The 18,885-nt window shown below is 40.3% G+C and overlaps 2 long non-coding RNA genes across 2 annotated transcripts; both read left to right on the forward strand.

The window, feature by feature from the left end:
* Positions 1 to 1,516: 1,516 nt before the first annotated feature.
* Positions 1,517 to 18,812, forward strand: LOC114487712 (uncharacterized). Its single transcript, XR_008619258.1, has 5 exons — positions 1,517 to 1,653; positions 3,560 to 3,723; positions 13,555 to 13,633; positions 14,819 to 14,916; positions 15,877 to 18,812. It is a non-coding gene; the product is annotated as an uncharacterized lncRNA (long non-coding RNA).
* LOC129392766 (uncharacterized) lies at positions 5,808 to 8,019 on the forward strand. Its single transcript, XR_008619259.1, has 2 exons — positions 5,808 to 6,042; positions 6,742 to 8,019. It is a non-coding gene; the product is annotated as an uncharacterized lncRNA (long non-coding RNA).
* Positions 18,813 to 18,885: the final 73 nt, after the last annotated feature.

Genomic DNA, 18,885 nt, shown 5'->3' on the forward strand with positions numbered 1-18,885 from the left:
ATATCTTCATTCACAATGTGAGATGAAAAATGCAAATTAAACGTCGGTATTTGCCCTTTATTATTTCCTTTAGGCTGGTAAAGCAAGATTGATGATGTTTTTGCCAGGTAGACATATCTCCGTCATTAAATTTGAATCTCAGTAGGGTTCCACCACCCACGAAGTACGAATAACCAGTTTTCTGAGTTTTCCTGATACGGTTCTGGTTATGACAAACAACTTGGGATCCCCACTCTTCCTTAAAAGAAGGGCAAGAAAAGGGAATCGACATCAATAGTTGAGAAAGGCGTTTTTATAAATAATAGGTAGACGTAACTTAACGCGTTTTGTAAAACTTATTCTTTTACAAATTTTGAGCAATAGAAAACTTTTAAGTGGTCAAATGGGTGCACAGGAATCCATCAAACAAGATTCGAAATTAACTTTCACAACACCTGGTCTAATAAGGTTTCTGTCGATGTCCGAACGCGGGTTGGAAAAGAATTTCCAGACACAAGGCAGAATGTAAAGAAGATAGAATTTATTAGAGGGAAGGGTCACTGCCAGAACAGCGGGACAACTTCCTAATAGCCTGGGAGAGTCAAGCCCGAACATGTGCTATTGATCAGTTTTTATAGCCAGAAAACAAAAGAAATGGTCCGAGGTGAAAATTTCCTTTACTGATTGGTCGAGGCACATATACCTTCCTTCTTAGGGTGGGAGTGGTACAGGGCGTATGCCTTTCCTTATCTGGGACAGGTCCCGTCGCCCAGGTGGTCTCACAAATTTCGTAACCATCGCAACATGGTGGGGAGGGCGATTAGGAGTCCGGTAGAGAGTGTAACGCTGACACTTTTTCAGGCAGGGTCGTTCTTTGTCCTTGAAGCACCATTGTCCTTGGAGCACCACAGTTTCTCCCACTGTTAACTGGAGAAAAATAGAACCTGGACAGTTGCTGGAAGGACTGAGGCAAATACCTTTTTAAAGAGGGGTTCTCTATTCTTAAATGAATGAGCCCCCTGATCAAGGCTCCTCTACAGGATCTAGCACATTTAGCAAGTCGCTCCCTACTCTAGGGCTCAAATTTTCTCCCCTGCATAATAAGGAAAAAGGGTGTGTGTGTATGCGCGCGCGCAGAGCAGACTGGGGCTGGATGCCCTTTAAAGCTCCGCTCGAGCTCTCCAGTCATTTCATAATAATTTCTCTCCTTCATGCTACTTCCCTCTAGGAGGAAGAAGTTGTGAATTAATTCCTTGGGTATGAAAATAAAGAAAGCAGGCAGCCTGGCGTCAAGGATACATATTAGTGAGGAGGGATTCTGAAGGGCTCAAGGACTTAAGGCCTAGAGCACCTGCGCCGCCCGCCCCCCACACCCGCCCTCCCGGGGCCGGCGGCCGAGGCTGCGGGAACAAGATGGCGTCAGCACGCAGGGTCTCGCCCACGCCCCCGCGACTCCGCATTGAGGCCTCCGGCCGAGGCCTCACCCCATTGGCCAACTGCAATGAGGTCATCGTGGGGGCGGAGGCCGGCGGCAGCGCGGGGGCGGGGCTTTGCGGACGCAACGCACGTCGAGGTGCTGCTGCCGGGAGCTGCGGAGGCTGCGGGTTTGAGCTTCCGAGGCTGCTGGGTTGGTCTGCGGCGGTTGCTTTGGCTGCGGCCGGCCCGCGGCTGGAGGTGAGCTGGGGCTGTAGGTACAGCGCGGCAGGGAGCGGCCTCCGAGGGGCACAGCAAACCCTTCTAACGGCCCCCTCGGTTGTCAAAGGAATTAGCAGGGGCTTCAGGTCTCAGAGGAAATGGGGGTTCACCCCTCTTCGGGCACCCCTCCTCTGGGCAGAGAAACAGGAGGTTCACTCCCTTTTGGAGGCCCCGATCCCTTACCCCATTTAAGTGGAAGGCGGAGGAACTGAAGGTTATTGGGTAGGCTGAAGAATTGGGGGGCTTCTTAAAGGGGCTCCCCATTTGAGGATTATCCCCTTTTATTCCCCACTCCAGGAGGTAGGTGTGCCTGGGCTCAGAGAATTCCTCCTTCTCACTAGGTAGACAGGAAACGAGGCAGGTGAATTTGAACACCTCGTTAGGAGGCGACGACTGGATGACAGTCGTGAGGCAGGGCTCGGGAGCACTTTATTTGGACTCCTCTTGCGCAGAATTACTGTTTCTTCATATTTTTTTTGCGACCCCCACGCGCCCGAATTGCTGTGGCCTTTTTAGTTTTCTCTTTGGTTCCAGTGGGATAGAGATGTTCTAGGGAGACTTGTAATCATTAAAGAACAGAAATAGGGAGGCAACTCATTGGAGGCTGTCATTATCGGCAGCGTCTGAACTATGCTGATCTGGCATAATTTTATGTGTTTAGAGGCTGTGGAATCTATTCTTGTTGAGGGTAGTGTGGGATCTGTAAACAGCTGTTTTGGATGATTCAGGTGTAGGCAGTCTTAAAGTCAAGCTACATGATCTCTTGAGAAATTCTTGCTTATATCTGAATGCGTGGTTTTTGCTGCCTTGAACGTCAAATGCACAAAGGTTTTGTCATTCACATTTCTCAAAATGTCTCCCAGGCTTCCGGAAGAATAGCTCTTCCTTTGATGCCAGTTTCACCTATCATTAGGGATGTCCTCATGATACTAAAAATACCGTACATTTTGTTGAGTTTAGATCCTGTACAGCCTGTGCCTTACAATAGCTGATTGAGAATAAATAATTGCAGTTTCAGGACCACTGATAGCGCCAATTGTCTTTCCTACCCGGTAACGGTAAGACCGACTGAAAAGGAAATCTTTATTGGCTCATTCATGCGAAGCTTTAACAGATGGAAGAATGTAGTTAATCTTGAAGGTGGGGATACGAAACAGAAAGCTGCGGAGGTCCAGAGCTTATTCTCTGTGACTTAAAATTGCTTTGTCATTACCAATGTATTCCTGTCATGCTTGACTTGAAATTGAGCTTAATGTGTAAGCTGTTTCTGTGTTTTTCTGTTTTTGTTTTTTTAAGTTAATGCTTATGTGTTTAGATTCTTTTGGGAGAAAATGGTGTTTTCTGAGGAGTTTGGAAAGTTAAACCCTTTAAGGTAGCCATACCTTTAGGGCAGTGCTCGGACTTTGGCTGTTAGAAATTAGCAGTAGAGGATAGAAAACTAGATGCAACGGAGACATGCTTTATGACAGGGTAACCGAGGTCTCTTCTGTTTGTTTCCTGACACAGGAAAAAAAAAAAAAAATGTCAGTTGCCTCATAATATTGTGTCCAAGGTATTTAAAGAGCTGTTTAGGATTCCCAGTTCCTGTTTTTAATCTGAATACATTCTTATGTATTGAGATGTCCCAAATTATTGTCATTCAATCCTGACGTCTACTGCAAAGGAAGTGACTGTTCATCAGACACTCTGGGAGAAGATTCAGTAACAGCCGTTGCAATTTCTCCTTTCTGTCTTTCTAAGAAGGATGTCAAAACAGTTGTTAAAGACCTGTCAGCATGGAGTGGAAGAAATGAAATGCAAAACGGAAGAGGCTTCCTGGGGTGTTGTTTTGCTCTCAGTCCTCTTGATAATTCCAAGGTCATATAATTTTCTCCTTTTGCCTTAGGTTGGAGAGAAATCCAGGTACTCAGTTGACCGGTCCTTTCTGCTGCCATGGGGGAGCTTTTCCGGAGTGAGGAGATGACACTGGCCCAGCTTTTTCTACAGTCAGAAGCTGCTTATTGTTGTGTCAGTGAATTAGGAGAACTCGGAAAGGTTCAGTTTCGTGACGTAAGTAGTTATGGGGCTGCTTCTTGAATACCGCTGAACTCTATTTTTCCTGTCATGGCCAATTTGCCTTAAGACGAACGTTTTGCTTTTTATTTGCAAAAATAACATTAGAGCACTGGCTTACTATTGGAAGAGTGTACATTTCAAGTTGTCTTTGTAGAGATGAGAATGTTTTGTGCCAATCCTTCCATACTTTTACTAGCTACCGCTTTGAGAATAATCTTAAGCATTCTCAAGGTAATTGCTTGGGATGCAGGTGGAGGACACCAAACTAACCTGTTCAAGGCTTGCACTTTGCTTTTGGGCTCCTTAACACCCATAGTACGGTATTAAAAAAAAAGTGTCATAGCTCTTCCATACAATAGAACATATTTATTACAAAATCTGAAGCATCCAGTTACAGATATATAGTATATAAGTAAGCATATACCGAATACCCATTGTTCTGAAGCATCATGCTGGGCACTTGGAGGAGATATCAAAAGAAAATGGACAGTCTAAGAATATAAAAAAAGTATGACCTATGGGGCTTGCAATCTGAAGGCACAATCTACGCTGCTGAAAGGAGGGGGCAGGTAACAATTCCTCGTTATGCAGTCTCAAAGCTCCATGTACCTCTCATTTATAGCATTCATCATAGTCGTGATTTTCCATTCATCGGTGTGACTGGCTGATTAAAGAATCTCTCTTCTACTGTGATCTAAGCACCAGAAAGAGAGACATTTATTATTATATCCTTAGTGCCCACATAAAAGATAATCAATATTTGTTGGAATGAATGGATGGATGAAAGAGGAGTAGTCAGAAAGGGGTGGAATTAATCAGTTTTGGCTTCCTGGAATTGGCAAGCTTTCAGGAAGTTCTCAGTCTGAGCCGAAATTGCACAAATATAATCCAGTGATGTGGTCTTATTCCTTATTCTCTTTGAACTCTTTTATATCAACTCTCTTCAAATGTTCTCCTCCCTGACTCTGGTTCCTTTTCTTACCTTTCTGAAAACTCATTGTTATCTTCCACCAACCTCTCTCTTATGTTCCTTACTCCTGCCATAGGTGTCAGTGTTCCCGAAACTCTTTTCTTTGCTCTCTCTGGCTAAGCTTCTCGTACCCACATCTTCCCTATCACTTTTTTATTTTTTTTCTTTTGGTGATCTCATCTATCCTCAAATCTTCTATCTTTACTCAGCGAGTCCCAAATCTGTGTCTCTGGTCCTGACCTCCCAGACACCATCCCTGAATTAACAACTCTCTAAGATTTCTGTCTAACACTACATTGTAAATTAACTGTACTTCAATTTGAAAAAATAAAATAAAATAGCTCAGAAGGCCTTTGTCCCCCCATCCCACCTCCCCGCCAAAAAGATTTTTGTCATCTCTGATTCTCAAGCTTGTTATGTCTAAATCCCAGCACCTTGCCTTTTAACAAACGATTTCTTCATCCTGACTTTCTAACGATGAGCTAATGCATCAATATTCTTCCAGTTTTCTAGACTTGAAACCTAAATTAAACCTAAATCATCCTTAATTTGCAATCCTTTATCTGGTACTATGGTGTCTCCCTACCTAACACTCATTGTGTCTGTTCAGTGTTCTTAACTTTTACTTATGTTGTATTTCAATCATACAAAACATTATAGGGACGAATACAATGAATATTTATTTTAGTTCCAGACCACTACAGTAAAGTGAGTATCTCAATAAAGCGAGTCACACAAATTTTTTGGTTTCCCAGTGCATATAAAAGTTATGTTGGGAATTCCCTGGTGGTCCAGTGGTTAGGACTCTACCCCTTCACTGCTGAGGGCACAGGTTCAATCCCTGGTCGGGGAACTAAGATTCCCACAAGTTATGTTTATACTGACTGTCTATTAAGCGTGCAGTAGCATTATGTCTAAAAAAAATGTACATATATTAATGAAAAAATAGTTTGTTGCTAAAAAATGCTAACCATCATCTGAGTCTTCAGCAAGTCGTAATCTTTTTGCAGTCAAAAGATCACTGATCACCATAACAGATATAATACTGGAAAAGTTTGAAATACTCAGAGAATTACCAACATGTGACACAGAGACACAAAGTGAGCAAATGCTGTTGGAATAATGGTGGTGATCAACCCTTCCTCAATGCAGGGTTGCCACAAACCTTCAATTTGTAAAACAAAGTGATATCTGCAAAGTGCAATGATGTGAAATACAGTAAAAGGAGTTATGCCTGTAACTATGTTTCTACTATCTAATTAAGAGAGACATTCCACAAATAATTGAAAGCTCCTGTGTATCCTTCTTCCCTGCCATTCATGTCTCTCTCCTCTCCCACAAAGGTAATCTCTACAATGATCTTTGCTTTTATCATTCCCTTGTTTTTTTTACTACTTTGGCTTTGTATGTATGTATGTATCACTAAATAATATATAGTATAATTTTATATGTTTTAAAACTAGGTATATGGTTTCATGTTGTGTGTATCCTTCAGCAAGTACTTTTAAAATTTAATGTTTGTAAGATTTAACCATGTTGATACAGGTAGTGCTAGTTCATTCCTTTAAATTGCTATATAGTTATTGTAAGAATATACAGTTTATCATTTTTTTCCTTTTGATGAACATTTTGGTTGATTGCAATTCTTTGCTGTACAGTGGTGCAAGGAAGATTCATACATATATGTCTTGTGGTATACATGGGTGATAGTTTCTCCAGGGCAGTGGTTCTCAAACTTTTTGGTCTAAGGACCTCTTTAGGCTCTTAAAAAATTGAGGACCCCAGAGGGCTTTTGTAAGAGTTACAGTTAGCGGTATTATTGTACTGGAAATTAAAACTGAGAAATGTTTGAAGTATTTACTTATTAAATCATTTAAAAATTATAATAACCCACTACATGTTATCATAACATTTTTATGAAAAAGAGCTATGTTTTCCAAAACAAAAAAATAGTTTCGAGAAGAGGGATGTTGCTTTTACGCGTTTGAAAATCTTTCAGTGTCTGAATTAGCAGAAAGCTGGCTTCTCATTTGCTTCTGCAGTCGGTCTGCTGTGATGTATCTCATGAGCCTCTGGAAAACTTCACTGAAACACTCACGAGAGAATGAGAATGAAAAAGGCAGATGATGTCCCTAGTGTTACAAGAAAATGGTATTGATCTCATGGACCTGCTGCTGCTCCAGGGATTATAACCAGGAGGCGCACTGCTGAGCATCATGTGCATCCCTAACTGTTAGATGTTATCAGAGTGAACTTCAGAGTGAATGTACCTGTTCACGCTCCCATCGCTGGTTGAGAGTACCTGTCGCTCCACAATTGTGTCAACACCTCTGCGCTCAGACAGAAACAAATTTGCCAGTCCCAGTCTGATGGTTGCGAAGTGGTATCTTGTTGTTTTAATTTGCATTTTCTAGATTAGTACATTTAGTACTAGCCAGTATAAGCTATTAACAGTCACTCCCCATTTCCTCCCAACCCCACTCCCCACCCCCAGCCCCTGGCAACCACTAATCTTCATTGCTGTTTCTGTGGATTTGCCTATTCTTGGACATTTCATGTGAGTGGAGTCATACAATATGCAGTCTTCTGTGTCTGGCTTCTTTCATTTAACATAATGTTTTCAAGGTTCACCTATATTGTGGCAAGTATCTGTACTTTCCTTGCCTTTTTTTGTATCTTTTTTTAAGTATGAAAATATGCAGCATATTAAAATGAGTGGTTTCGGTATAAGAAGTGGTTTCAGTATAGAACTAGTTGTTACTTATCTTCTATACAAAGGCTATTGCCCTGGGTTTTAGAGAGACAAGACATGTTTCGTTGCTCGACTCGTTCAAAATCTTCTGTGGCTTACCTGTCCCCTCATTCATCCTTCTCTTTGACATACTTCTTGTCTATTCTTCAGTCCCTTACTGTCTGACACGTAGGATCATAAGGACAGTTTACATTTTGTGAATAGATGTCATGTTGAACATTTTCCATTAGTACTGCAGGCATTCCTACAGCAACCTGAGAAGTAGAACCTCCTTTTGAATAGTGGAACCTACCACTTTAATTTTACAGTTTAGGAACCTGCAGCACAGGTGAAAATCCCCCAGGGACACACAGATTTGTATCCAGGATTGTCCGATTCCACTGCCTATGTATTTTCCAATTGAGATATACCAAAAAATCACCCTTATACAGTATACAGTTCAGTGGTATTTAGTGCATTCACATGGTTGTGTAACTGTCACCACTATCTAATTCTGGAACATTTAATCGCCCCTGCAAAGAAACCCTGTACCCATAGCAGTCACTCCCCATCTCTCCCTCGCCCCAGCCCTTGGCAATCACTTAATCTACCACTGTCTTTCTGGATTTCCCTATTCTGGATGGACATTATATATGAATGGAATCATATGACACATTGCCTTTTGTATCTTGCTTCTTTTGCTTAGCATATTGTTTTCAGGATTCATCCTGTTGTAGCATGTATCAGTACTCACTCCATTTTATGGCTGAATATTTTCCATTGTATGTATATACCACCTTTTGTTTATTCATTCATTAGTTGCTGAACATATTTGAGTTGTTTTCACATTTTGGCTATTGTGAATAATGTTGTTATATAAACATTCGTGTACAAGTATTTGTTTGAGTGCCTATTTTCACTTCTTTTGGGTATATACCCAGGAGTATGTACCCGGAATTGCTGGGTCATGTGGTAATTCTAACACTTTGAAGAACCTCCACACTGCTTTTCACAGCAGCCACACCACTTTACATTCCTACCAGCAATGTATGAGGGTTCCAGGTCCTTCACATCCTCACCAACACTTGTTATTTTCCTTTTTTTTTTTTTTTTTTATTGTAGCCATCCTAATGAGTGTGAAGTGGTATCTCACAGTGGTTTTTTTTTTTTTTTGCGGTGCACGGGCCTCTCACTGTTGTGGCCTCTCCCGTTGCGGAGCACAGGCTCCGGACGCGCAGGCTCAGCGGCCATGGCTCACGGGCCCAGCCGCTCCGCGGCACGCGGGATCCTCCCGGACCGGGGCACGAACCCGTGTGCCCTGCATCGGCAGGCGGACTCTCAACCACTGCGCCGCCAGGGAAGCCCTCTCACAGTGGTTTTGATTTGCATTTCCCTCATGGCTAATGATGTGGAGCCTTTTTCATATGCTTACAGACCATTTGTATAGATTTCTTTAAACGTAAAATCATCCTTGTAAGCCTGGGAGACTCGGTCATGAGGTGTATTCAAAAGCATTTTAGGGTTCAATTTCCTAATAATTTTATTAGGATTATTTCATTTATATTTATAAATGATATTGGTCTGTAATTGTCCTTTCTCAAACTATTCCTATCTTATTTTGGTATAAAGATTATACTGGCCAATCTCACTTATTGGTTGAGGAATGTTCCTTTCATTTGTCTCCTCATTGGAATAGTTTTTCTAAGCTTTGGGCTTATCTAGTCTTTGAAAGAACCTATCTTTAAACCTTCTAGGCCTGGTGTTTCTAGATGGGTATATTTTAACTGTTGAAATTTCTGTCTGTAGTGAACGTTTTTTATTCTTATGTTTATTTATGCCTTCTCTCAGTCTTATAAAAATTTGGTCCATTTTGTCTTCTTAAATAACCAGCTTTTAAGAAAAAATGATAACAAATAAAATGATAAAGAAGGATAAAAGAAAAATGTCAACTTTTGACTTTGTTTTGTTCAGGAACTTTTATTCATTTCTGCTCTTTTCTTTTTTTTAAGTCTTTTTATTGAATTTGTTACAATATTGCTTCTGTTTTATGTTTTTTGGTTTTTTGGCCCAAGGCATGTGGGATCTTAGCTCCCCAACCAGGGATCAAATCTGTACCCCCTGCATTGGAAGGCCGAGTCTTAACCACTGGACCACCAGGGAAGTCCCGATTTCTGCTCTTTGTTGTTTTCTACTTCCTGTTATCTTTCTTTTAACTTCTTGAACACTTGACACATTAATTTTTTAGTCTTTTCTATTTGCATGTAAGTCTATAAAGTTCCCTCTAAATACCACTTTAACTGCATCCTACAAAGTTTGATCTTTAGCATTTTCATTATCATTCCGTTCTCAATATTTTAAGATATTTCAGAGAATTCCTTGGCAGTCCAATGATTAGGACTGTGTGCTCTCACTGCCGAGGGCCTGGGTTTGATCCCCAGCCGGGGAACTAAGATCCCGCAAGCCGCGTGGCATGGCCACAGGAAAAAAAAAAAGAGAGATTTTCATTAAGACTTTTTCTTTGTGCTGTGAATTACTTAGAGCTATTTTAGAATTTCCAAATATGTTAAGTTGTATTTTTGATATGGATTTCTAACTTAATTGCATGATAGAGAACATTTTATGGTACCAATTCTATACTGAGACTTGCTGTGTGACCTATTTTGTGGTCAATTTTTATAAATGAACTCTTGAACAGAGAACTATTGGATGCAGTGTTAGAAAATGTGTGTATGTGTTAGATTAAGCTGATTATGTTGTTCAGATTTTCTCTGTCCTTTTATAATATTTGGTGGACTTGATGTATCAGTAGTTTTAAAATTATATTAAAATTTCCCACTACGTAGACAGATTTGTCAGTTTTTTCTTGTAGTTCTGTTAATGTTTGTTTGAGATATTTTGAGAATGCCTTGCCCACATATTTCAGGACTCCTTACCCAAAGCAGGCTATGGTGTGGCTGCAGTTGAACCTTGAATCCTGATTATGAAACCAGTAAAGTTACCATGAGTCTTGTGGCTACTTTCACTTCAGAATGTCTTGTTTATTGAAGTGGAAATTTCTGAATGAGAGGCTGAGTACTGCCTGCTCAGTGAAAAAAAACAAAACAAAACAAAAACAAATAAGCATTTTATTAGGGACACGCAAGTTTGGAATAGTTTCATTTTCCTGGGAATTGTTCTTATTATCATTATGTAGTGATTCTCTTAATCTCTAATAATGGTTTTTACCATAGATTCCATCTGTCTAATATTAATGTAATACATAATACCAATAATTTCCTTACTAGGTTCTCTGTTACCAGTCTCTCTCTCTCTCTCACAGTTCATTCTTTTCAGAAAAATTAATTAATTAATTATTTTATGGCTGCATTGTGTCTTTTTAAAAATTTTATTAATTTTTTATAAATTTATTTTATTTATTTATTTTTGGCTGTGTTGGGTCCTCGTTGCTGCACGTGGGCTCTCCCCAGCTGCGGCGAGCGGGGGCCACTCCTCGCCGCGGTGCGTGGGCCTCCCACTGTGGTGGCCTCTCCCGTTGCGGAGCATGGGCTCTAGGCGTGTGGGCTCAGCAGTTGTGGTACATGGGCTCAGCAGTTGTGGCTCATGGGCTGTAGAGCGCAAGCTCAGTAGTTGTAGCGCATGGGCTTAGTTGCTCCACAGTATGTGGGATCCTCCCGGACCAGGGCTTGAACCCGTGTCCTCTGCATTGGCAGGTGGACTCTTAACCACTGCGCCACCAGGGAAGCCCGATAATAAACTTTTATTAAACTGGGACAGATACAATGGCTGGGGGGAGATGACCAGAAGATATTCAGACTAGGAATATAAATTTGGGATATGGAATTATTTTAAAAAAGAATAATAGAGATGATAGAGAATCATAAATAATATGAAGAAAACGGACCAGGGCTTGAACCCGTGTCCTCTGCATTGGCAGGTGGACTCTCCACCACTGCGCCACCAGGGAAGCCCTATTTATTTTTTTATATAGCAGGTTCTTATTAGTCATCCATTCTATACACATCAGTGTATACATGTCAATCCCAATCTCCCAATTCATCCCACCACCACCTGCCACTGCTTTTCCCCCTTGGTGTCCATACGTTTGTTCTCTACATCTGTCTCTCAATTTCTGCCCTGCAAACCGGTTCATCTGTACCATTTTTCTAGGTTCCACATATGTGCGTTAATATGCAATATTTGTTTTTCTCTTTCTGACTTACTTCACTCTGTATGACAGTCTCTGGATTCTTCCACGTCTCTACAAATGACCCAATTTCGTTGCTTTTTATGGCTGGGTAATATTCCATTGTATATACGTACCACATCTTCTTTATCCATTTGTCTGTCGCTGGGCGTTTAGCTTGCTCCACGTCCTGGCTATTGTAAACAGTGCTGCAATGAACATTGGGGTGCATCTGTCTTTTTGAATTATGGTTTTCTCTGGGTATATGCCCAGTAGTGGGATTGCTGGGTCATATGGTAATTCTAATTCTAATTCTAATTCTTCATTGCTGCTCTCGGCTTTCTCTAGTTGCAGTGAGTCGGGGTTACTCTTCGTTGCTGTGCGTGGGCTTCTCATTGTGGCGGCTTCTCTTGCTGCAGAGCACAGGCTCAAGAGTGCAGGTTCAGTAGCTGTGGCTCATGGGCTTAGTTGCTCCGCAGCATGTGGGATCTTCCCGGACCAGGGCTCGAACCCACGTCTCCTGCATTGGCAGGCAGGTTCTTAACCACTGTGCCACCAGGGAAGCCTCCCTCTTCTTTTTTATGGAGGTAAACTTTATATTCAGTGAAATGCATAGATCTTAGGAGTACAGGTTGATGATTTTGGTAAATTTATATACCCTTATAACCACCACCCCAGTCAAGATATAGAATATTTCCAGCAGCCCAGAAAGTTATCTCGTGCACACTTCTGGTCAGCCCCTACCCATCATAGGTAACCACTGTTTTGATTTCTACCATCATAGATTAGTTTTGCCTGTTCTTGAACTTTATGTAAATGAATGATACATTACAGACTCTTATGTCTGACTGCTTTCACTCAACCTCGTATTTTTGAGATTTAATCTCATTTTGTATATATCTGTAGTTGATTCTATTTTATTATTGAATAGCATTCTATAGTACGAACATATCACGGTGTCTTTATCCAGTCTCTTGTTGATGGCATTTGGATCATTGCCAGTTTGGGTTGATTATGAATAAAGCTGCTGTAAACATTCTTTTACGAATTGCTGTGGGCATGTTTTCATTCCTGTGAAGTGGGTGCCTAGCAGTAGAATGCTCAGTCATGAGGTAGGTAGATATATGTTTAACTGTATAGGAAACTGCCAGCAATATTTTGCTTACTCTTTAATAACGTTTATCACAAAAGTTGTATTGATTGGTTTGTGTCTCTCGTCTGTGGGGCTGATAGCTCTTCAAAGCTAGGATATCTCTTATTCTTTATACTTATGCCAGTGCCTAATACAGTGTCTGGGACATATTTGGTGCTCCACAAATGTTGAGTAGCTATAATTCTTTCTTTGAATTGCTTTTATGGAATTTATCACATGCTCTCTTATTGGTTGTATTCATCTTTCTTCTCTATTAGTTTGCAAGCTTCTTAATGAGTAGGAACTTGTTTTATTCTTATTTGCATTTCCCAGAATATCTGTCACGTTGCTTTGACAATTACTTGTGATGTATGATTGAATAAACCAGCCTATCACCTAGAAGGTGAAGACCCTGGGGCAAAAGAACAAGAGAAGTTTGCCTTCTGTCTCTTCTGATTGGGAGGAAGGAGAGAAGGAGAACCAGGCAGAGCTTCTATTCTATCCATTGCCCAAATGTGCGAGGTGGTTGTGCTCACTGAGACTTTTGGCCCGGGAAGAACATTTTGTGCCGCTGTGCTTTGTCTAATTTGCCTCCATTCCAGGAATATGTTGCAGCAGTGAGGGAGGGGATTTTACTTTTCATTGGTGTGACTGGTCCCAAAGCAGGTTGTGTGGATCAGTAGAAAGTTTTTATTAGTGTCGCATCATACATTGACACTAAATTAGGTTTTCACTTTGCAGGTTGTGTTGCTTATGAAAGAGAGGAAATGTAGTATTTGAATATTTGGTATTCTGTTCTTATTTTGCAGTTAAATCCAGATGTGAACGTTTTCCAGCGGAAATTTGTGAATGAAGTTAGAAGATGTGAAGAAATGGATCGAAAGCTTCGTATGTGCATTTTGGCCTTGTCTGATGTTCCTCTAGTGAGCCATTTGTCTTAAATTAGAGTCCTTTTAATAAAGGAAGAAAATACTACAGGAGGAAAAGAAGAGAGGAAAAATCTTGCAATCTGATGTAAAGATGAATTTCTTGTGCACGAGTAGACGTGTGGTGTTTGGGCTAGGTGGTGCTTAATAGAAACTTTGTTTGAGATGACAAGGCTGCAAGCTGAAAAATACTGGTTATTTTTTTATGGGAAGGGTTTTATGGCAGTACTACACTGTAGAATTCTGAGAGGTAGGACCCAGAACACCATCAATTTTAGATGTCAGCATAGCCACCTTTTAATTTGAGCTATTTATGAGGGAAGAATCTAACATTTATTAAGGTCCTATTGAGAGTTAGGGTGTTCATATACTTTATTTTGTTCATTCCCCACAACATTCCTTCAAGATGGGTGATTTAGTACCCATATTTAGTAAATGAAGAAACCAAAGATCAGAGAGGTTAAGTGACTTGCCCAAGAACGTAAGCTGTCATGATGGGATCAGTGTTTGAAGCCAGGTTGTCTGTCTTCAGAATCCAAGATCTTGCTACTATACTATGCCAGCTTTCAGTTAGCTGTTAGGTGAATTTAGTCCCCGTGCTAAAAACTAAGTCAGTAGTTATCCCCTGAAACACTTTTCTCTTCTGGTGTTTTGGGGCCTTATTCTGTGCTTTGTTTTTTTGTATTTTTTAAGTCAAAATTGACCTGTTTTCAAATTTAATGAAACTCATGTAGGCTGGAGTTGTCTCACTAGTGTGCTAAGTTTCAAATATTCTAGTGAATAGCACTCTTCTGTAGCTCTTCTCTGCCAACAGTGTCTGTGACCAGCACCGTCATACAGTAGAAGTCACAAAGGGTAGAGAGCTGACACAGATGAGGACCAGTTTTAATATCAGAAGAGGGAAAGAAGACAGTAGTGGGATGATAAGCCTGTTTGGGGTAGCTATGCTTTAGAGAACATAGGGTAGGAGGAAGAGGAATGTGGAGAAAAAAGGATTCACACGATCTGCCTTTTTTATGTAAAAGTGTCTTTCTGAGAACGAAGCTCTTTTTAGCCAGGTTTGGGGTCTTATTATTTTTTTTCCTCAAGTTTTGACAATTCCAGACATGTGCAGCTAGACATGAATGTTTCGATTCTGTCATTCTAGGATTTGTTGAGAAAGAGATAAGGAAAGCCAATATCCCAATTATGGACACTGGCGAAAACCCAGAGGTGCCCTTCCCCCGGGACATGATTGACTTAGAGGTAAACAATTCTTCTGAGGAAGCCAGATAAGTTTCTTTCTATTTAAATGCAGCAAGTAATTTCTTGAGTAGTTGGAGAGTAGAATAATTCTTGCTGTCCTTGTCTGTTGATTGCAACAGCATTGTCTATTGATTGCAAGTTTCCTGTGGATGGGATTAAAATGAATTTGCTTTTTTATGGTATAAAAAACACTGTGGTATCTCAAATACTATCGCATGCAACTAAATAAATGTTTATTGGCTTATTGAAACTTTATTGGATCAATGTTAATTTATCCAGTAATTTATTAATCTCATAGACTAAATGAATAGCCTTTCATTAACTTTTCAATAATTATTTTATCTATCCGAAGTCCCCTGAGGAATTTAACCAAGTGTACAACAGAATCTATACATAAAGAAAGGCGATTTTAAGCAAAAAAGTTTTCATAAAGAAAATTGCCCTGGTAAAAACACAGTACAGTTGTCCCTCAGTATCTGAGGGGGATTGGTTCCAGGCCTTCCCTCGGATACCAAAATCTGCTGATGCTCAAGTCCCTTATACAAAATAGCTGTGGTATTTGCATATAACCTGTGCACATCCTCCCGTATACTTTAGATCATCTCTGGATTACTTATAATACCTAATACAATGTAAATGCTGTGTTAAGTAGTTGTAAATACAATGTAGATGCTAGGTAAATAGTTGCTGGTGGGCAGCAGATTCAAGTTTTGCTCTTTGGAACTTTCTGGAAAATGTTTTTCCCCAAATATTTTCGAACCATGGTTAGTTGAATCTGCAGGTATGGAACCCAAGGATACGGAGGGCTGACTGTACTTGCTGTGTTGTTCAGAGATACCTTTGAACCGTCTGGGTGGTGAGCATTCTGTGGGATGGATGAATTCATCTGTCTTTCAGAGCAAGCATTTTGAGCTTCCTTTGAGTTAATTGGTTTTGCTGTTGGTGTTGTTGTTTCTGTAGGCCAATTTTGAGAAGATTGAAAATGAACTGAAGGAAATCAACACAAACCAGGAAGCTCTGAAGAGAAATTTCCTGGAACTGACTGAATTAAAATTTATACTTCGCAAAACTCAGCAGTTTTTCGATGAGGTCAGACTATAGTTTCTTTTAATATTTGAGCGGCTGATATTACACCAGCACAAGTGGGCCATATTTTTATTCCAATAATTATTTTAATTTGCTAGTTTGAAAGCAATACCATTTCTGCACCCTGTTTTAGTTGAAGAAATGTCAGATTATGTTCCATTTTTCATGCAGTACACAGCCAGCCATGGTTTTGTATAATTTTGCATTTTCAGCAATTTTTCATCTCAAGATGGGGAAAGGAACCCTAAAGTAGTTGTGTAAACATAGTTAGATGAAATTTTTACATTTTAAGGTAAGTATATGCTTAAAGTTGAAGCAACAGGAAACAGTTAGTTATACATGAAATTATAACAAAGGTTTAATGTCCAAACCTTTTGTCGTTAAATTTTAATTTTTATCCTCTATGTTTGCTTGTCAACTTTGAGCACATTTTTAAGTACTCCAGATTGCACACCACACTTAATTTTTCAAGAGCTTTTCTTTATGTTGTTTGGAAAATTGGTAGGATGCCTGTTTGAAATTCCTGGATTTTCATATAAACTCAACTTTATTACCTTGTAGGGAAAAAAATGTTAATAAGTTCCTGGATTAAAAATGTAGGTGACTAAGTTGCCAGGTGACAGCTTGCTGAGGTGATCCCATGGAAAGGATGGGAATAAGGCTTTCAGAAGGCTTCCTTCTCCTAATTAAACCTGGGGAGGAGTCGTAGCTTTCAGCCTGGACGTGCTTTTTCTGATGGCCTAGAATATGGGTAACTCTCTTTTCAATAGGTGTCTTTGCCACCAGATTAACAACATCAGACATTTCAGAGAGTGTCCCAGTCACTCTTCAGTGTACCTTCCCATAAATTCTTTATTTCCTTTGCTCAACAACAATAAAAATTAGCAAAGCTTTTGAAAACAGAAGGCCCATTTTACTTAGCGTCTTATATGTCCTCAGTTTTACTTTTAATTTCTGTCTTTAGAGGAAAGAATAACTCTCACTAGTTCTCTAGCCTGGAGCGGGAGGTTGCCAACTAGCAACATCAGCCTCACCTGGGAACTTGTCAGAATGCAAATTTTCGGTCCTCACACGAGACTTTTTCAATCAGAAACGAACTCTGAGGGTGGTGCCCAGCCCAGCAATCTGTTTTCACAGGGTGATTCTGAAGCGTGCTAGTGTGAGAACCGCGGGGCTAGAGGAAGTCAGCTGAAGATGCGATACATTCCTTAGTAACTAAGGATTTGACTCAGAGAAGCCATGCTAGTTCAAAGGATCTGTTGGAGCCAGGGAAAGGAGAAAAGCTCATAGGAATTTAATCGCCCAGTCTTCCTGAGAATCAGGATCTGGCTACGTACCAGGAGAGGGTTGGTGTGAATATTCAGTTTGCTCACTGAGTTGAGAATTTTGAGACTGATGGTGACTTCTTTCACCAGTCCCCGATATCACATTAAAGGGCGTGGGACAGCGTGATTAACTCTTTCCAGGTGTTTCAGGTCTTTTGCAACAGGCACGGCCACTTCTGCCCAATGGTTTTGATGAACAAATAATCTGGAATTCCAGTGTACTCACTGTGACAACCTCATTGTGTTTATACTCATTAATTCACAGAGCATTTGAAGAGCACCTACTGTTTGTAAAGCATAAGATGGGTAAGACATGGTCCCTGTGTTCAAGGAATATGTCACTTACTCATATCAGGAAACATCCCTGAACACAGTGCCTGCCTATGCTGCCCACAGATCCAAAGTAAATCTGGCTTCAGGGTCAAAGCTTAGTTACTTTTATTATTATTTGGGACTTAATTCTTTTACCCTCTCCCCTCTTTCTTTCCCTTTTGATATAGCCTTTAGTTTACTGCTGGGATGTTGCTGAGATGTATGAAAATGTTTTTCATAACCTCCTGAGTTTAAGGATTGGGATAGGCTTCCTAGTCTAGTTCATTCTGGTAGAGATTCTGAATAAAGACTGACACATGGACTCCCTTAATGGAAATAGTTTTTTAAACTGTTCATTTTATAATTAAAAAAATAGTAGAAACAAAATAAGAGGATATGTAAAATAGATAACTAATAAGGACCTACTGTAAAGCACAGGGAACTCTTCTCAGTACTCTGTAATGACCTATATGGGAAAAGAATCTTAAAAAGAGTGGATATATGTATGTGTATAACTGATAACACTTTGCTGTACGGCAGAAACTAACACAACATTGTAAATCAACTATACTCCAATAAAAATTTTTTTTAAAAATAAGAGGAACCACTTGGAAAGATGATATAAGATTTAAAAATTGTCGCTATGGGTTTAGGAATTTTCTTTGTGATTAATAGGTCTAAACATGAAATACTCATCCTGAGAAGGCAGACATGACCTTCATGCCCTATCCATTTTGCATTGTTTTCCCCCTCCTACTCGTGCAAAACATTTGTTTTGAACCTCTGGAAGTACTTTTGATCACGAGGCCTTGGCTGTGAGCGGTTCTTCTGTTGCTTCTGTCATCAGTCCCTGTCACTCCCTTGTGAGGAGTCTTCTGGCAAGCACCACTCCTCCTTTTCTCTACTAGTGCCCAGTCAGCGTCTTGCCCGCTTTTACCATTAGCTCTTAGTCTCAGCCAGGTCCCCTTCACTAGCCCCTGCCCTGCTGTGGCCATACAGCAGTCTCAATTGTCACTGCCATGATAGGAGACAAGGCCTCACAGAGTTAAGCACGTCTGCACACGCGAGTGCACGCTTTACTGAATGCAAGAGACAAGGAAACTTGGGACCCTCAAATCTCAGAGATGTAGAATTTCATGAGACTTTCTTCCATGCCTGAGATTATAATGTTTGCAAATGGCCTGAAACACTACCAATTTTAAACCCTTCTTTTTAATATAATTTGGTGAATATGATCAGTAATTTA

This window comes from Physeter macrocephalus, chromosome 14 (assembly GCF_002837175.3).
Source record: "Physeter macrocephalus isolate SW-GA chromosome 14, ASM283717v5, whole genome shotgun sequence".
In the NCBI taxonomy this organism is placed as follows: domain Eukaryota; kingdom Metazoa; phylum Chordata; class Mammalia; order Artiodactyla; family Physeteridae; genus Physeter; species Physeter macrocephalus.